This window comes from Podarcis raffonei, chromosome 9 (assembly GCF_027172205.1).
Source record: "Podarcis raffonei isolate rPodRaf1 chromosome 9, rPodRaf1.pri, whole genome shotgun sequence".
NCBI lineage: Eukaryota > Metazoa > Chordata > Lepidosauria > Squamata > Lacertidae > Podarcis > Podarcis raffonei.
Window position 1 is genome coordinate 66,063,448 of NC_070610.1, and position 20,586 is coordinate 66,084,033.

A 20,586-nucleotide genomic window follows, 5' to 3' on the forward strand; every position below is an offset into this window, starting at 1 on the left:
ACGTTGCATTTCCTTTGCATTTAAATGAATGGGGTGAAATCACATAATTATAATGTAAGTTATGTAATCTACACATTCATTATGTACATTATGTATGTACATAATGTAAGTTGCGTTATTCTTCCATCACGGAGAGTATGACAGATAACGTCATTTTTGGTGGAAGAGGAACTGCAGAGGAATGGAAACAGCGCTGCAGGGTGGAATGGAAAGCGATCGCTTCTTACATCCTATTGGGGAAGCAGAATGCCAGAAACCAGGAGTTTACACCTGATTTATTCCACATGACAGAAGCTTGCATAGGTCTCCATGGACCTTCACCCACACTGAGGCAAGGTAGGAGCTTAGAATGACTGGGGGGGGGGAGACTTTTAGACAGGAGGACCCTCAGGCAATGCCTAGCCTCTTAGGCCTGGACCTCAATGCAGTAGAATAAGGGGTGCAGAGGTGATTGAGTGGGCTGAACCATTTCAGACGGCAGATGGGGGAATGCCATTTTGGAGTGCACTCTCATAAAAAAGCAAACCAGCAAGTAGAAAAAAAGAAAACCCTACTACACCAGAAAGAAAAAAAAACCCTGGTCCCTCCAGCTACCTGTTTCACTAATTATTTTTTACCTGCAAGGAGTTCTTTTCTTTTTTTTTTTAAAAAAGTAGTCTTCTTAATTTTTCATTGCATGCAGACCAGGCCTTAGCAGCTCTCTGCAATGGAAGGAAAAACTCATCTGAAATCTCCCACTTGTATACAGCACACCCAGTTATTCTTTTGTTTCCTAGACCCCACTCCCCACCCCTATTCTTGTCTTTATTTATTAATCACAGGAGCTCCTCGCACCTTGGCCCACAACAGGTGTGCTATTTGGGACAATTAAGCAAAAAGCATAATTCTCAGGCTGCAATCTTATACCTACTTTAACTGGGTGCAGTTTCCATTGAAAAGTATGGAGCCTTCTTCTCATTATACCTGCACAGGGTTACACTGTCAGCCTCCTTCTTGAGGACTAGTAACAGTGGAAGGATATCATCCGAATGCACCTGGGTGGGCTGCTGCCAATAGTCAGAAGACCAAGCTGACAGGCTGCTGTTCTGACCCAGCGCGGCGAGGCTGCATTTCACCAGTTTCGTGATTAGGAAGGCTGTTTAGTACACAAGAGCAGTTCTAGTTTTAGGAAACGTTTGCTCAGGATCCGTTCTGAAATCTGCATGCAAAGACCCGAGCCTTTCAGGCCACTGAAACCATTTGTCAGACCACCATGCTCCCATTCTCTGCTCTCTTTAATAGCCTTTTGTACAGCTTCCTCCCGATTCTGCTTTCTTCCCATCAGCAACAACAGCTGCTTTATGCTCTGCTGACGCTGCATGCCTTTGAAGAGCCAGAGTGCTGCTTCGGAAACTGCGCCGTTCTTTAACAATGGGAAGTGGCCCTCCCCGTTGAGCTGCTTGCTTTATTTTTATCTCCATTGAAGTGCAGCCAAGGCGAGTCATGAAACCATGGAGTGTGGAAATGTGTCTCTGTGGCTGGTTAAATGCAAAGGTCTGATTGAGAACCGGAGGAGAGAGGCTGCCCTTGATCGCTCTGCTCATTCCTTCTAATGACAGGAACTTCATTTATATGGCATCTGCTTCAGCCTATGGAAGTAATAGCTCTGTTTTGCTAATGTTTCAGCAGAGGCCCATTCCCCTCTCCCTCCCTCCAAACCTTTCCAAGATGGATCGCAAGCTAATGGCTTAAACTCTGGTCCTTTAGCGATGCATAATTGTGACAGAGAAGACGATGACTTGCCGTCAGAGAGCTAAGGCAAACCTTAGGAAGTATATCTGGTGAGCCCACCATGCTGTGATAGATGAGGGTTGCACAGTCTATGGAGCCAAGAAGATTTATTGGCTCCAGAGAATCTTGTGCATGGGTAGGCAAACTAAGGTCCGGGGGCCGGATCAGGCCCAATCGCCTTCTAAATCCGGCCCATAGACGGTTCAGGAATCAGCATGTTTTTACATAAGTAGAATGTGTCCTTTTATTTAAAATGCAACTCTGGGTTATTTGTGGGGCCTGCCTGGTGTTTTTACATGAGCAGAATGTGTCCTTTTATTTAAAATGCTTCTCTGGGTTATTTGTGGGGCATAGGAATTCGTTCATTTCCCCCCCTTCAAAATATAGTCCGGCCCCCCACAAGGTCTGAGGGAGAGTGGACTGGCCTCCTGCTGAAAAGGTTTGCTGACCCCTGATCTTGCCCCACCCAAAGTAGCTGCACATACATGCGCCAATCCTCCTTCCTTTTCTGCTTTGGCAACTATGCCACTGCCACTCCCATGTCCACTCAGACTTCAGTTGCTGCTTTACAGTGGTCTAGGAAAGGAGACTAATTCCATAGGGCCCCCCAAGAATCTACTGATTATGGCAAAGGGGGGAAATTGGACCCAGTGCTTGTCTGTGTGCACATGGGTGTGTATGTGAGACTGTGGGATGGTCAAATGCACTACTGGCCTGCGGCTCCTGGAGGTTAATGTGGCTCTCAGGCCTAAAATGCTTAGCCACTCCTGTCCCAAGACAGGTGTGGGGAGCATATTGCCAAAATGCAACTCCCATTATCCCAGCTGTCAGGGATTGGCAAGAGTGTGCGCCGGGGAAGGGGCTGGAGTCTGACCCAGGAGAGGGGGCCAGTGATTTGTGGGGAACTGCACTAGCCAGGAGGCAAGAGTCAGAGGCACGGGAAGCTTCAGAGCAGAAGGGTGGCACACAGGATGGACTGGAAGAAGAGGCAGATCAGGCCATGCGAAGGGTTGGGTGCTTCTCCACCGTCTCCTGTACCACTGTCTCCCAGAACTAGGAGGGGATTGAAGAGGCATTATTTTGGCCAGGTCCTGCTGGAAATGGGCACCGGTGCCAGTGCCACTTCTTTGCCAGCAGTGGAGGTGTTGGGGCTGGCAGGGTGCCACCTTGGAGGCTTCCATCACCTGAGGTGCCATCTTCACTCACCTAATGGCTCGGGTTGCCCTGCCAGCCAAAAGGGATGATGGGAGCCCCAGCACAGCTGTTAACCTCTCCCTGTTTTAGATGTTGCTTCAGTGTAGGCCAGCCTTTCTCAACCTGTGGGTCCCCAGATGTTGTTGAACTACAACTCCCATCACCCCTAGCTAGCAAGGCCAGAGCTCAGGGATGATGGGAGTTGTAGTCCAACAACATCCGGGGACCCACAGGTTGAGGACCACTGTTGTAGGCTCTGATGGGGGAAGTGTCTTGTGCTGGGACAGCACTCGGCTGCTGGGACCAGTAGCTGGTTTCACCTGCAGAGGTAAGACAAGGTGATGGGCATGGTTCAGGCCACAGGTTGTACACACTGGAGCCCTCTGAAAAGCTCCCAGGAGAGATCAACTCTTTGCGTTATGACCATCCCAACCAACTCTTAATTATTCTATGTCTTCATCGACAACATTCATTATGCCATTTATTTGCCTTACGAGCTTTATTTTAATGCTTTTGTTGTGGATTATGCCTTTATATTATATTATTTTTCGCAAACCATCCTGTGGCTGTTTTCAGTGAAGGGCAGCGTAGAAATCTATTAATAAATAAACTCCTTGCTTGTGGGCTGTATGCCTGCCCCTTTGAAGGAGGCTGCAAATTATCCCTTGGTTTTGTTTTTCCCCAAAAAATCTTTGGATGCAGGGGACTTAATTATTGGCCCAGCTCCAGTTCTCTGTTTTTCAGCAAGGTCATTGATTGTGGAGCAGCAGAACAACTCTTTTTTATTTTTTATTTCATGAAGCTAATTCCACTCACTTGCTTTTGTTCAAACCTGTCCCCCCCCCCCAGGGTGGGTGGGTGTGTTCATCTTCCTGGACAGTATACCTTCCCACCCCAGCTGCAATATCCAGAACAATAATTCCCCTCCTGCAACAACTAGGCTTGGGAGAGGAGGAGAAACCCTTCTATTGGCCTCAAGCCTAAGCCTAATAGCAGTGGGTGAGGGGTGATTTTTGGGGGTGGAGCCAAAGGTTAACCCTTATGTCCACAATTGATGCCCCTCCACCCTTCTCCTGTTGTGATTAGCCTTTAATTGGTTTTAACAGAGGGGTTCTTTCAAGCCTTATTTTGACACCCAAGGCATTTTTGGCTGGGGTGGGTACAACTGGGGAGAGGAGGGGTGATCCTTCCCTCCACAGCTTTGACCCCCTGGAAATCACCTGCACTCCATTGTAAATAGGACTGAAAGCAATCCTTTGTTGTAGCCCACAGAAATATGAATTTAAGTCTAATTTTGGTATGGGGGACATTTTTGGCAGGGAGAGTCCCAACTGGGGAGAGCTAACTTTCCACACCCCAGGTAGAACACCCCCAATTGTCCCTGCACTGCAGTTATATTTGAAAAAAAAAGCCTTTTACTGGCTGTGTAAATTTTCGTATGTTAACAGACTTGGATGGCCTTTGGAGGTTAGGTGGGGTAAAATGAATAAATATAAACAAGTTTGCACACATTTACATGAATTGATATGTGAATGAGCACGTTTTCTCTTTGATAACCGTATTTTCTTCTCCAAGAGGCTTCCTTGTACTGCAAAGCATTCATAAATACCTATTTTATTACACCTACCATAGGTCAATGCAATTCAGCTATAGAATGCATGTAAAACATTACACCAGTACATATAAAACATATATCAATATTACAATGCTGCATCCCCTCATAAACACAAAACACAGACTGCAGAGATCAATATATTTTGAGTCAACATTATGTCAGAGGTCTCCTTTTTCTGCCTCTGGGATTGATCTTGGTGGCTGCCCAAGCAAACAGTGTCGCCATTGGTGTTGTGTCGGGGATCTTATTGCACAACAAAACAGATCACGGTTCTGGATTGCCGGTCTTTTTTTACCAGTGTACACACTTTGAGTTTTGAGGCAATGCCTTGGGCACCAGTCACAAAATGGCTGCCGTGAGGGCATGGCCTAACACAAAATGGCTGTTGCATTTAAAGAACAGGAAAAAGAGACAGGACCACAAAATGTGGGGAAAAGGCCACTGTTGCACTTAGACACAGAGCAAAGCTCTTCACAGCCCAACTCTGTTCAGAAGAGGAGGGAGGCTGGATGTACCTTCCTGGCAGAAGTGGCTGAGATAGTGGGGACAGGAACTGAGCGGGAAGAGTAAACAGTCTCTTGTGTACTGTGGATTTCTGAGGGGATACTACTAAGACCTTTCACAGGTGCCCTAGGACATAATGAGAAGCATGCTGCTATCTGCAGGTGTCATGTTGGTAACCCTTGGTAATAATCTGGGCAGCAGCTGGTAGCCCTGAAATTTAATTGAGGATTTGCCCCAAAGAGTCTGTAAATAAGCAGTATACAGATGACCAGCCTACAGAGTACCACAACACAATTTACACAACCATGTAGTGCAGCCCTTTCCCCCAGGAACAGTAAACATGTTTTCTTGTCATATCTATCTATCTATCTATCATCTATCTATCTATCTAATCTATCTATCTATCTATCTATCATCTATCATCTATCATCTATCATCTATCTATCTATCTATCTATCTATCTATCTATCTGTCATCTATCTATCTATCATCTATCTATCTATCTATCTATCTATCTATCTATCTATCTATCTATTATCTATCTATCTATCTATCTCTATCTATCTATCTATCTATCTATCATCTATCTATCTATCTATCTATCTATCTATCTATCTATCTATCTATATCTATCTATCTATATCACCTATCTATCTATCTATATCTATCTATCTATCTATCTATCTATCTATCTATCTATCTATCATCTATGCTTTGGAGAGCCACAAACTTGGGTGTGTGTTTGGCAAGGGCCTGCCAACTCACAATGCCTGACTGCTGGACTTCATTCGATCTATTAGGGTAGATCTTCATTTGCCCCCATATCACATAAACACAGGCGTAGCTGCTGATGAAATAAGGGCTGCTAAAAAGTAGGGCTGCAGAATCTGTCCCATAAAATATTCAGGAATTACAGGCTCCTCTGTGTGTGTGTGTGTGTGTGTGTGTGTCCATTGCATTTTTGTGTTGTGAAAGCACATAATAATAGATGGCTCTTCAAATGAGGGACATCTGGTTCTGGTAAATCCAGCTAATTAGCTACCTGAGTGCTACGAATATTGCGAAGGCTATTTCTTTCTCTCCCCAGCCCCCGTCCCCAAATCAGTATTTCAAACTAATGAGGAATTCATCTAAATGTGGAGCAGTTCTTGGCAGAGAGGACCAGCCACCTGTCTCAAAGCTGACACCCCTTTCCCTCAACATTTGTTTGTGGTGCCCTTAAAACATCAACTGCGATGTTTACATGGTGCTGTTTTGCTGCGCTGTACCCATGTATCTGTTCATATTCTCCAGTCTAAGCTATTGCGTAGCAAGTCTAGTCCTTGGATCGCTTGCTTGTGTTATCTGGAAATCTCTGTGGGCTTGGAACCTTGTTCTGCCCTTGCTCATGATAGTCTGAGTTATATGGGTGCGTCCCCGAGGAATCAATGCACTGCATTTTTATTTAACAAAATGTATATACCCTCTCGATAACACCTCCAAGCGATTTACAGGAAATGCTAAAAATATCAATAAAAAAGCATGTGCTTAAAACATATAGAAATAATTAAAATGAACAACAAAAGAGATTAAGATACATCAACGTCTACGTGACTGGGCAGGCTTCCCGAAACAAAATTATTTTCAGCTGGCAACAGGAAAAGGACAGAGAAGGTACCTGTCTGGTGTCAATAGGCAAGGACTTCCAAATTTTAAATTTTATTTATGCTTTTCAGATGGATAAATTTCACTAATTTTACAGTCGTAACATTTCAAACTTGTCTTCCTTCCCCTTCTTTCTGCAGTTCCTTAAATTTATTTTTAGTATCTTCTGCATATCCAAATTAACTTAATATGCTCATTTATTCATCTATTTTAAATATATACTCTTATCAAACTGGAGGTTATTACAATAATCCTGCCAGCGTTCTTATCTGTTTACAATCTATCTGTAAATAGTCAATAAACCATTTCCATAACATTCTTACCACTGTAGTAGTGTACATGAATAAGTTTCTATACAGTTTCGGTAGTTCTGCCCCTATAATTCCCAAAAGAAAAGCTTCTGGTTTTGTTTTGTTTTACAAATGTTATTTTAAACATCCTTTTCAATTCATTATATATCATTTCCCAGTAAGCTTTAACCTTCCTACAAGACCACCACATGTGATAAAAAAGAACCTTCTTTCTCTTTACATTTCCAACATTTATTTGATTTAGATTGATCAAAGACAGACTTCTCAAGGACTGGATAAAGAGTCCTGCAGGTCTGCATTTGGCTGTTGGGCCTGAGTTTCCTCACCCCTGAAATACAGGAAAGATAATAATGACCTTCTCCTGGGCCTTTGATTCCCGCTGTGTTCACTGTTGCTGTTCAGTGCAATATCTGATGCTGAACTACATTGATGGAGAGCCACCTTGAGAGTTTGCATATAGCAATCTGGTCTTTTGCATACGTGGCGATCTCGCTGAACGTTTGTCACTCATGTTCCTTCGTGTGCGTTCTTATTGATTCATTTTCTTTCTGGGATCTGATGCTGTTAAACTATTAGTGAGGGTGGGAGACACAAGTCTTTCATTGGCCTGTCACTGTGAATATCTACCAAAGTGTGGTTTCGTATGAGTGAGATAATTCATCACTGTCAGGGCAAGAATGGGTTGGCTGTAAATACATTTTTAAATGAAAAGAATTTAATGGGCTTTCTCCCCAACAACATGGGAGAATCAGCATTTTTTTTTAGTAGATTGAAGGGGAGAAGTTAAAAAAAAACCCACACACCAGAAGAACAAATTATTCAAGAGATGCATGCTGCCTTGGAGAGGGAATGAAATGATGGATAGAGAGGAATTGGAGCAGCAGGTATTTTGTATTAATCCCTTGTGCCAGCATGGAATCTGGTAGCTGGGGTTTGAAACAAAGTTTCTAGCTCTCATGACGGATGAGAGGAAAAGCTTGGAATTGTGTTTGTTGAGGGCACAGATAAAATACACAAAATGTACCTGTCCATGATGGCTTCTCATTTGGGGGTGAATGTGTCTTGCTTGCCACAATCAGGTATGCCAATTTGATACACTACCGCAAGCCAATACTTATTTGGGCTGGGCAGAGACATGACAAATTCCTACGATTATGACTTGCGGCCGGTCAACCAGACAACCTATTCCATTATGGCTATGTTGCAATGTCTCTGTTTCTCTCCCAAAGTGTCCTCTTCATGTACATAAATTGCACAGTCGCATGGGATTTGGTGGAGTGGGTGAGCAAAAAACAAAGACAGATGGCCACGAATTAACTCTGACACTTCTATATTGCTGCTGTACAGATAAGAAACCAATATATATACGTTTGCAGGGATAGGGGCGGAGGAGGAAATAATTTTTAGCAAACGGAGAAGTGGAAGGTGTTTTGTTTTAAACTTCTTTTTCAGAATGTAGTTCTGTGCAGATTGGTTGCTTGCTTGCACTTGTAATGTAAGTTTTGATTTTGCCGTCCTGTTCTCTCAACTGGGGCTGTGGAATGGATGAAATTTGCATGGCTGCTTGTGTAGACATTTTGCACTGGGATTGGACCCTATTATGAGGCAAAATAAGGCGATTGGTTCAGGAAGCAGGTGCAGTGGTCTTGCAGATTTGCAACCGAACTCGAAGCCCTGTGCCTGCTCGCTTCTGCAGTCCATGAAGCCCATCGCTGGCTCTCTCTCTCTCCCACCTAGATTGTAAATGGCTTCCCAGAGCTATCTCTGACTCTCCTCTTCTCCATTGCTGTGTCTTGTTTGCTTATCTCATCCCATGCCATTTTCTTTGCTGTTGTTGATGCTGTGGCAGTAGCAAAGCAATTGACTGGTGTGAGGGGAGAGGAGAAAACAGCGTGGAGGGGAACATCAGTGGGGCCTGCCTCAGTCAGTGCCATGATTTACACATGCTCTGCTCTGCCCAACTTTCTCAGATACCCAAGGTAAACATGTGGATATCCTTGTTTTCTGAACAACTTCTACAGAGCTATTTCCCCCAGCTTGCCCACCTTGAAAGAGCAGATGTGCGGACTGACCTGAATTTTTACAGAGGGACGGTGTTGTTATATTAGTATTTTATGTTTGCAAATATATGCACAATGTTAGTAGCCCATGCTGCCTTTTGCAGCAATGTCTGCAAGCTTAGATGGCTTTAAAGAGGGATCAGAAAAGTTCATGGGTGGTAAGTCTATTCATGTCTGCTATTGGGTTGGAACCTGCAAATCCAGTGGCAGTATGAATACCTGTCGCCATGGAGCCATGACTGAAAAAAACCTGTTGTCTTTGTGCTTTGCTTGTGGTCTTCCCTTTGGTGTCTGTGTCTTCTCTCTGCATGGGCATAAGGAGTATCTGGCATACTTATCTGCACTGCACTAACAGAACTGTGTTCAGAAATCTCACCTGGTGAGACCTAAACTGGGACGCATGCAATTTTCGGTGCATTCAGATAAGGTATTGGCATCCAGTTCAAGTGATGATAAATAAATAAGAGGGAAGCTTTCCTATATTGTATTTTAGAAGGTGAAGCAATTGTTGCATGGTGGTCCAAGCTGGTAGCTTTGAGTGACCGGACTGTCATCTACAGGACTGAATCTGAATTAAAGGAAGGAAGGAAGGAAGGAATTTGGTGGCAAATTTTGGGAGTGATCAGGTGTAAGCCACCATAGAGTTCTGGATCAAGTAGCCCACTGCATAATGGGCTGTTTGCTTGGCAGTAGACCAGCCTTTCTCAACCTGTGGGTCCCCAGATGTTGTTGAACTACAACTCCCATCACCCCTAGCTAGCAAGGCCAGAGCTCAGGGATGATGGGAGTTGTAGTCCAACAATATCTGGGGACCCACAGGTTGAGAACTGCTGCAGTGGACAGTGTCACCACTAGCTCAAACATCTGTTCTCCCTTCCATTCACAATAGACAGAAGGTAACAAGTGAACTGAGTCAATCCTGTGTTGCGATTGACATGGTTCACTCCCTCCTTTACTCTTCACCTTCTGTATAATATGTGGATGGTGTTGGTCAAGGAAATGAATACACAAGTTAGAAGTGTTCTTCAAATCTCATAACGGGCAAAGCCAAAAGTAGCATCTGCAGACGCCCTTGAATGGCTTTCTCCCACCTGGTGTTTTAGACGGCAACTCTCATAATCTCTGACCCTTGGAGGTTTTTAAGCAGAGATTGGATGGCCGTCTGCCATGGATTCTTTAGTTAAGATTCCTGCATTGCAGGGGGTTGGACTAGATGACCCTCAGGCTCCCTTCAAACTCTACAATCCTGTTTTTCTAATTTAGCAAGTAGATGTGGAAGCAAGCCAGCTTTAGGAGAGCAGTATTTAAATAGTGGATGGAGAAATGTTTTGCACAAATCTGCTGAAGTTTATTGAAAAAGATTCTATTTCACATCATCTCTGGTTTAGTATATTCTGATTTACTTGGAAGCTTCTCTCTGCCATATTTCTGAATCCCTTTCTAATTAAAAAGTCCAGGGTTCTACTGAAAGAAGGGATTTCTCCACTCCTCCCTTCTCCTCAGCCTGCCTATTACAATTTTAATAGGCGCTGGCCTTTAAGGTCACTTTCTCAGCACTGTTAACCTGCCCATCATATCAGGGCACATAAAAATAATCCTTCCTATGGCCAGAATTTAGACCAAAATGGAGAACTTTACTATCACTGATAAAACAAAGGCTTATAAAAATGCTGACCAGTGATTTGTAAAAAGCTATTTCTCCAAGGAAGATTATGATTGGGGGCCAGAGGCCAAAATCTTGGCTAGGCCAGGTTTGTTTAGTGATTTTGTTCTATGTGGTGATTCACACTCCCCAAAACTTCCCTATAATTCTAAGTAAAGCCTTGCATGGTTGCTTTGGGGCCTCCACTAATTCTTTAAGAATCATGGGCAGATTTAGAGAATCACAGTAATTATAAGCAATTTCTTTCTATTTGATGAAGTGCTATCTTTTACACTCATTTATTCCCATGCTTTAGGCAAGGATAAAAAACTTGCCCAGTGATGTGGTAGCTGGTGTCCATTGGATCTGGCCAGGCAGAAGGCAGAGAGGTCAACAGTAAGTGGAACCAGATCCAACTAATAATAGTTTTATCCTCAACTCGCTCCCTTCTTAGTTCTACAAGAGCAGTATTGAGACCAAGGCGACTAAACCAGTAGGCAATACCACCCCCAGGTCAGGTCGCAAGCAAGAATGCAGACAGGTGGGTGCTGAACCCTGAAACTGCGGATTCAGCTCAGCTGAGACTGAAACCGGAAAAGTCAGAGATATTATGTGTCCCAGGTCCTCACATTTGCTTTAAAATGCAGAACGAACAAATTTCATCAACCCTAGCAGAGCACTCAACAATGCGATACCACATCTGGAATCTAAACTGGTACAGATCCAAAAAGTTTATACAGTGGTACCTTGGTTTAAGAACAGCTTAGTTTATGAACAACTTGGATTGAGAATGCTGCAAACCTGGAAGTAGGTGTTTTGGTTTGTGAACTTTGCCTTGGAAGCAGAACATGTTCCACTTCCTGTTGAGTGTGTTTCATTTGGAAATTGAGTCCCTCGCTGCTATGGGAAAGCATGCCTTGGTTTAAGAACGGACTTCCGGAATGGATTAAGTTTGTAAACCGAGGTATCATTGTACAAATATTCCTAGAATTAATACAGCTCATGCAATCCTCACTTTTCACAGCAGGTTTGAAGGAGATATTGGTAGAACTGCATCTGTAGATTTCAAGATTATAAATAGCAGCTCCAGTCTTTAAGGTGATGATATTTTATCTAAATTTGGCTTCACAGACAAAAAATATTTCAGCAACAGCGGAACCCTGTGCAAAGTGGCCCACCTAATTTGGATAATCATATTTCAGTTTAATCTATGGAGACTGTATTCAAGCATGGCACAAAAGGAGGAGAAAAACAGCTGTGTGTCCTGGCATAAGATGTGCTCATATCTCAGTTTGTTAAGATAAGATACAATTGCTGAATACTCAACTCAGACATCACACCAAACCATGGCTTTGGATAGCCATGGTTTAGAATGCAAACTCTGATTTGAGCTTCCAAGCTCAAAAATAAACCATGGTTTTCATTTTCTGTCAGCTCTCCAGCCCTGAAGTACAGTAACACCTGAAGGTAAACAAAAAGCAGCTTTAACTATGGTTTGTCAATTCAGATATCACTTCAAAGGCATAGTTAGCCACTTTAAAATATGGATTCTGGTTTGCCGACCATTCCTAAACCACAATTTGTAAGTTCGGATATCACACAGGATCATAGTGAAGCTTCTTTAGCAGTTTGGCATGATGTCTGAATTCAGACAGAATTTATACAGCTTAGAATGCAGAATGCATCCTGTCAACACTACCCTTTTAAATGCTGGAGGTTGGCACGGGATAATCTTTGCCAGGGCGTTTGATGCAGCTGCTGTGACATTTACAGAGTCCTGTTATAGATCTTAATATCACTTCTAAAGGAAGGGAGGGAGGCAATCCACATTCCCTCACTAGGGAGAGCCCTAGCAAGTGGGACCAGAGAAATTGGATTTAAATTGATTTGTCTTACACAAGGTTCCCATAACGGTTTGATACGATATCTCGAAATGTTAAGGGACAGCCGCATCAGGCTCCCAGGGTATTTGTTCGTATTTAGTAAATAACCTTCAAACATGCTTGTAACACAAAATAGCATCCTTAATACAGCATCTTTGCGTAGCATAAAAATTCTGCACCAGGTGGAACTGCTTTGGCTTTCATGTATTCTCATGGTATAATCCTTGCTATATATTGCGAGCTCTCAAGCTGAGTAGAGATGATGGATAACCTTTGCAGTTTTGCAGCACTGGTAAGGCATCCTGCCTTCCAGGAATTGATTACAGTTAGCTGTGTTCATGTTAGGCAAATAAATGGCCGGTGAAATCCTGGAGAAAGGCAGAGAGTACACTAGTGCAGCTATAATATTGCTGGTCTCCTGACCATGGTCAGGAAACCAGGACCATGATTTGAGCTCCCTCCTTCCTTCCTTCCTTCACCAGCATGAATTTCTCCTCCATTTCACAGTTTGCTTTAGCTATGGGATAGTGTTAAAACTGCATTGGTTCTACTCGTGATGATGATGAAGAAGAATTTGGATTTGATATCCCGCTTTATCACTACCCGAAGGAGTCTCAAAGCGGCTAACATTCTCCTTTCCCTTCCTCCCCCACAACAAACACTCTGTGAGGTGAGTGGGGCTGAGAGACTTCAGAGAAGTGTGACTAGCCCAAGGTCACCCAGCAGCTGCATGTGGAGGAGCAGAGACGCGAACCCGGTTCCCCAGATTACGAGTCTATCGCTCTTAACCACTACACCACACTGGCTCTCCATGATGAATACTGCTCCCTGATTTCAAATTCTGGTCAATATTATCCAAGGGCAGCATCAGGGCAGATGTTAAAGCTACAGCATCATTAAATTGTTATATGAAGAAGGGGGCTCAGGTGGAGTTTGTAAAAGGGAGTGTGTGAGAACATTGTGGCCCATTCCAGATGTAACCAACCTGGTCGTGCTTGGTAGATGGTTTGCAGTCAGAGATTAAATCACAGTTTCTCAATTTGGGTTAACAATAAATGGTTTAACATTCCCATGGCATTTGATGGTTTAACAGACTCCAGACATTTTGCTTTATGGTGTGCAAGAGAAGGGAGCGCAGGAAACAGAGGAGGTCAGAGGGAATATGTAAGCATAACACCATACCCTCCAACACTTCAATGCCAAAATCTGGGATGCCATCTTCTCCAGATCGCATGAAATCACGGCAATAAAAATGGCCGCCGTTCTCTCACAATAAAAAACGGGATGTCCTGGTTTTTCCAGGACACTTGCAGGGTATGCAAGACATGTTCTCAGTATCAGCTAAACCATGGTTAATTCAACTGAGATTGTTGACACCCAACGAGGCCTAATCCTTGTTCCTGAAGCCTAAAGTAAAGTAACCAAAAGGTATTGCTCTGTTGACTGGGCTTCTAGTGTGTTTGTACTGTACTAAAATTGGCCAATCCAGAGGCTCCACGGTGCCTGACAATCTGATGCAGATGCTACATGCCCCAATTTCATTCCATGCCTGATGTGGGCTCTGAGGCATAAGTACATTTTAATTCATTAAAATTTACTAGGCCTCAGTCTCAGCTGCTTTGGTTACCAGTCCAAGCCACAAGCGTCCTTTCCAGTGTGTGTTTTTACTGGGTTAGGTTTCTTTCTGATAAAACACAGAAGCAAGAACGGGAATTTGCCTCTGCCTCAGTTGCCCCTTCCATGTTAGCTACAGGGCGACCAGCCGTTAAACTTGCACGTATCATTTGGCGCTAACAGTTCTGCTGAAAATTACTGATTTTTAAAAAAATAAAGAATGAGCCAACCCATAATGTTTTCATATTTTCCTGGGTTTTCTTGAATTATTCCCAAGGAATGTGGCAAGTTCCCCTTCACATCAGAATGAACCAACCAGCTTGGAGGTAGATTGTAAATAGCGAGGCCTTCAGTTTATGTTCCTGCAATAAAATGAAGCTCAGTGGTGAGGAAACCTCAATTTCCCAATTAAAAATATATTCGCTTGAGAAAAGAAATAGCTGATGACAGATTAAGCTTGCATCTATTGATCTCTTGTATGTTATTAATCATTATAATTCTTTTTACATGTCTGCACCAATATAGATGTGTGTATAAACTATGATGTTTGGCACATTCCTTTGGATGTTTATGTAAATGTGCAACCGGAGATAACGTATATTCATAGCTATGGGTGCTATATTCTTCTGATTGTTTTAGACTGGGATTTTCTATGAAGGAATAAGCCCTCCGCTGAGAATCAGGGGACCTTCCTCTCAAGGAAATATATGGAAAATTGCAATTTTAATAAGTATCTTTTGGGCTACACACACACACATTATATATTAATGTGTACAAATGTATGTGTATTAATAAACAATGCATATTTTATGTGTTTACACAATTTATGTTCAGAGGGTTGCATGATTTCATCGTGAACAATTGCTAATTTTGTAGTTCAGAAAAAGTTTTATTCCTCAGCGCTTGGCCTAAATACAAGATATTCCACAATTAAACATAAAGTATTTATTCCAGCAGTAAAACTGCCTTGTGGCATTGGGGGGAGATTTTACGAAAATGAATGACTACAGTATTAAAACACAGCAATATATAGTAGTGGTTATGATTATTATTCCGATGTAACATATATTAGTATAAAAGTATTCATATACTAATTATACATATACTTATAGCATCAATTAAATAGTTGATATTTCAGTAGAATCGTAATGAGGAGGAAATATCTGAGGAAAATAGATGATCTGTGAGGGGAAGGGTCTAGAGAGCATTAGTCCTTACCATGTTTGGTTTATAGTGATGTACTATCAAGCTAGGGACGCGGGTGGCACTGTGGGTTAAACCACAGAGCCTAGGACTCGCTGATCAGAAGGTTGGTGGTTCGAAACCCCACGACAGGGTGAGCTCCCGTTGCTCGGTCCCTGCTCCTGCCAACCTAGCAGTTCAAAAGCACGTCAAAGTACAAGTAGATAAATAGGTACCACTCTGGCAGGAAGGTAAACGGTGTTTCCATGCACTTCTCTGGTTCGCCAGAAGCGGCTTAGTCATGCTGGCCACATGACCCAGAAGCTGTATGCCAGCTCCCTCAGCCAATAAAGCGAGATGAGCACCGCAACCCCAGAGTCGGTCACGACTGGACCTAATGGTCAGGGGTCCCTTTACCTTTACTATCAAGCTACTGGCTAAAGAGAACTAGCACAATGCTTGCTAGGATCTGTGTGTACAGGGAAGAAGAGTTTGGATTTGATATCCCACAGTATCACTACCCTAAGAAGTCTCAAAGTGATGACTTATGGCCACACCAGGTAAGTGTGTAACTGGGAGCCCACCGGCGGATGCTTTGTGGAGGGACTCCTCAAAACCTGGAGCCATCCGTGTTTAGGTTGGATTACTAATGCTGAGATGATAAAGCAGGTTGAGATAATAACCAGGTCAGTTCATGGTCAAAGAGAGCTGTTTTTTTATTTTAAAAAAATTATGATATTTTGGAAAATAATTAATAGCTGGCCAGCTTGGATTGCAAAACAAATTTTCTTTTGGCCTAACGTTTGGGTTTTGTTTTTTCCTCATGCAGTGTTGTCTGTTTTAAAGAACCTGATTTGACACACTGGATGCTTTCCTAAATTGGCCTCATCCTGGCACTAAAGAAGATTCATAAGCCGAAACCTTGTTGTTGTTATATTTTTGTAACGGCGTTGATATCTTAAGACGGGTTCTTCAATGGGAAGATCAATAATGATGGACAAGCCTCTGTGAAAGGCAGCTTGCCTACCATTACTCCCCCCCCGTTTCTTTCATTATTTTGCAGCTCAAACAACAAGAAAAAATTCATCTCCAAAGAACACATTATCTCAGCACTATCTATTGAAGAACTGCTGGGGACTATCTATTGGAGACCTTTTTTTTTTGACAACTTTGACATGCTTGAGTTCAGTTAAGGAAGATGGGGAAGGGGCTGCAATTCAGTAGCAGGGTGTTTGCTTTGCATGCAGAAAGTTCAATCCTACAGACAGAGCTAGGAGAGACCCTGTCTGCAACTCCCAGTCCTTGAAGGCTCTGGACAGTACTGAGCTAGATTGAACAATGGACCATACAAGTAAAGTATTTGTTTTATTTTATTTATTGAATTTATATACCACCCTATACCCGGAGGTCTCAGGGCGGTTCGCAGAAAAGATCACAACATATAAAATCAAAATAAAAACAATAACCCAATAATACCCCTCCCCCAAAAGAGCCACATTTTAAAAGGGTACAGGATGTCAATCAGATCAACCAAAGGCCTAGTTGAAAAGGAACGTTTTTGCCTGGCGCCTAAAGGTGTATAATGAAGGTGCCTGGTGAACTTCCCTGGGGAGAGCATTCCACAGACGGGGGCCACTGCAGAGAAGGCCCCGTTCTCGTGTTGCCATCCTCCAGAGCTCTTGAGGAGGAGGCACACAAAGGAGGGTCTCGGAAGATGATCTCAGGTGGTTTCATAAGGAAAGAGGCAGTCCTTGAGGTATTGCTGTCCTGAGCCGTTTAAGGTTTTATAGGTCAAAATCATCTCTCCTTCCCCTCTGAATCCTGGGAACTGAAATTTACCCCTCACAGAGCTGTAATTCCCAGCACCCTTAACAAACTACAGTAGTTGAGGTTCCTGCATTGATCCTCTGTGTCCCTTCAAACTCTATGATTCTAAGGAAGGTTACTATGTTGCTTCATTTAGTGGGAGCCACCTTTGGGGAAGGGCCATAGCTTAGTGGTTAGAGCATCTGCTTTGTATGCAGGAGGTCCCAGGTTCAATCCCTGGCATCTTCAGGTAGGACTGAGAATGTCTCCTGCTTGAAACCCTGAAAAGCCACTGCTAGTCAGCAGTGGCTAGAAATGACTCATTTGTGACCCTCCAGATGTTGCTGAGCTAACTTCAGCGGTGTACACAGATGTGGGCTCCTAGCCCCAAAAGCTCCTGAATATGCCACAAGAGGTTCCTCAACAGACAGGTTGATGTCGAAAAGATTATGTGAAAACTACAATAATGTGTTTGAATGAATCTGTTTAGCGGACAGTGTGTTGGACTTAGAATCCTGAACTGTATCCTCACTCAGCCATGGGTCCCCTTAATCTGTCTCATAGGTTTGTTGTGAGGATGGAATTGGAGAATGGTATGTTCCTTGCTTTGAGTTTGGGATAAAAATGTTCCTCTATATATCTGTCTGTCTACCTTCTGCTATCCATAGGCAGGAAAGAGATTCCCTGTCGGTAAAACAGAATTTGATGGTTGACCTTGGTGGCCATGCTAAATAGTTATTCAGTCCTGCAACCTGTCAAGCCCCCTCCCACCCCCAGCCTTTCCACTGGAAAGTGTACGCTCTTGTTGAAGCCTGCATTTGTGGTGTCCATGTGGCACCTTATGAATTATCTACTTTGTACCAAAAAAATAGTAGCTGACCTTGAGATAAGTATGCACACGCCCATTTCCTGCAAAAGAGTCCAATTCCAGCCCCTCATTAAGTAATAAGTAATACTGAAGGTGCAGTTCTCTATCCCATTGAAGTCAATGTTGCAGAACAACCACTAATAGCTCTGGATTCCACCCCTTAATCTATTTGTTCTGCTGCATTATATCACCAATGTACTGGAAACCTCCTTAAGTTACCTGTGACTACTCAGCAAATAATTATTCTCAAGATCGTTTTACAAAATATTGCAGTGCAGCTGGAACAAGCAATGAGGCTTTTCAGCCTTAGGAGTTCTCCAAACTGAATGGTTGTTCAAGGCCAAAGGAAACTGCCAGCAGAATGAGTCAGATCTGAATGTATGATATGACAAAAGACACGTTCCATTCTTAGTCCCGAAATACCACAGTAGTTATTGGACTGATAATTGCTTAGCCTCAGAGTTCATGAGGAGGGGTATTTGCTGGTGGATTTCAAGGTAGTTAGCTTGTGTTGTGTACAGTTGTCATCTACTAGGCACAGTCAGCATGTAGATAGTTGCCTTTGACTGGACTTAACTGTCCAGGGGTCCTTAACCTTTTACCGTAATGAGTTGGTAGCTGTAATAAGTGGGCAGAAGCAGAGAAAGGGTCTAAGAACACCCAACTATGGATTGCTGGGTTCAGGACCAAGGCCAGCAGCAAAGCGTCCTGCAACATCTTCAATGAAAGTTAGCTGTTCTCTGAGCTCTTAATCATACAAAAGCTAGTAGTTTAGGGAACCAACCATCAGTGAAAGGAGGCTTTAAGACATGGACTACAATGTCTTTGGCTGGCTTCCTGATAATGTCCTTCTGTTGCCCCCTAGGATGGCATCATGGTAGAGGGTGTGTGTTCCCAGTTAAGAGGGGGCACCCAAACAGGATGGCCTATTAGCATCTAGCAATGCACAGTGAGAAGTATCCTCAGCTATTGATAGAAGGGATAAAAGTTACGCTGGTTGGAAGTTAGCCCAACCTTCTATGGAGAAGGGGCTCCCCTGTAATTGTTTCCCAAGCAGGCCTAGGCCTGGTGCTTCATTGGTCCAGAGCATAGAGAAAGAGAATAGTGGGGAGGGGGTTATTTCTTTGTCATAATACTAGAAATCATGGTAATTTAATAAAGCTGAATATTGGATGATTCAGGATAGGTAAAAGGAAATAACTTATTCATGCAGCACATAGTTAAACTATGGAACTTGCTCCCCAGGAGGCATTGATGGCTCCAATTTGGTTGGCTTTAAAAGACGATTAGAGAAATTAATGGAGGGCAAGGTTACTAGCCATAATGGCTGTGTTCTACCTCCACTGTCAGAAAAGTATGCCTATGAGAGATCATCAGGGGGTTTGGGCTGGGTGTTCATCAATATGCGGATGATACCCAGCTCTACCACTCTTTCAAATCAGAACCAGTGAAGGTAGTGAAGGTCCTGTGTGAGTGCTTGGAGGCGGTTAGAGGATTGATGGCGGCTAACAGATTGAGGTTGAATCCTGACAAGACAGAAGTACTGTTTTGGGGGGACAGGAGGCGGGCAGGTGTGGAGGACTCCCTGGTTCTGAATGGGGTAACTGTGCCCCTGAAGGACCAGATGCGCAGCCTGGGAGTCATTTTGGACTCACAGCTGTCCATGGAGGCGCAGGTCAATTCTGTGTCCAGGGCAGCTGTTTACCAGCTCCATCTGGTACGCAGGCTGAGACCCTATCTGCCTGCAGACTGCCTTGCCAGAGTGGTACATTCTCTGGTTATCTCAAGCTTGGACTACGGCAATGCGCTCTACATGGGGCTACCTTTGAAGGTGACCCGGAAACTACAACTAATCCAGAATGCGGCAGCTAGACTGGTGACTGGGAGCGGCCGCTGAGACCACATAACACTGGTCTTGAAAGACCTACATTGGCTCCCAGTACATTTCTGAGCACAATTCAAAGTGTTGGTGCTGACCTTTAAAGCCCTAAATGGCCTCAGTCCAGTATATCTGAAGGAGCGTCTCCATCCCCATTGTTCTACCCGGACACTGAGGTCCAGCGCCGAGGGCCTTCTGGCTGTTCCCTCACTGCGAGAAGCCAAGTTACAGGGAACCAGGCAGAGGGCCTTCTCGATAGTAACACCCGCCCTGTGGAACGCCCTCCCACCAGATGTCAACGAGAACAACAACTACCAGACTTTTAGAAGAAATCTGAAGGCAGTCCTGTTTAGGGAAGCTTTTAATGTTTGATGCATTACTGTATTTTAATATTTTGTTGCAAGCTGCCCAGAGTGGCTGGGGAAGCCCAGCCAGATGGGCGGGGTATAAATAATAAATTATTATTATTATTATTATATTATGAGTACAGTATCAGTTGCAGGGCAAATTGCTGTTTTGCTCATGTCCTGTTTGCAGGCTTCATAGGATCATCTTGTTAGCTACTTTGAGACCAGGATGTTGGACTAGATGTGGCCTTCTCATGTCTCCTCCCT

The 20,586-nt window shown here is 43.5% G+C and overlaps 1 protein-coding gene and 1 non-coding gene across 11 annotated transcripts in view; both read left to right on the forward strand.

Annotated features, from left to right (window-relative positions):
• The window catches only part of MAPK10 (mitogen-activated protein kinase 10), a 232,692-nt gene that overhangs the window by 94,878 nt on the left and 117,228 nt on the right, over positions 1 to 20,586 (forward strand). The window lies entirely within an intron of this gene.
• TRNAT-UGU (transfer RNA threonine (anticodon UGU)) lies at positions 17,400 to 17,474 on the forward strand. The gene has a single exon. It is a non-coding gene; the product is annotated as a tRNA-Thr (tRNA).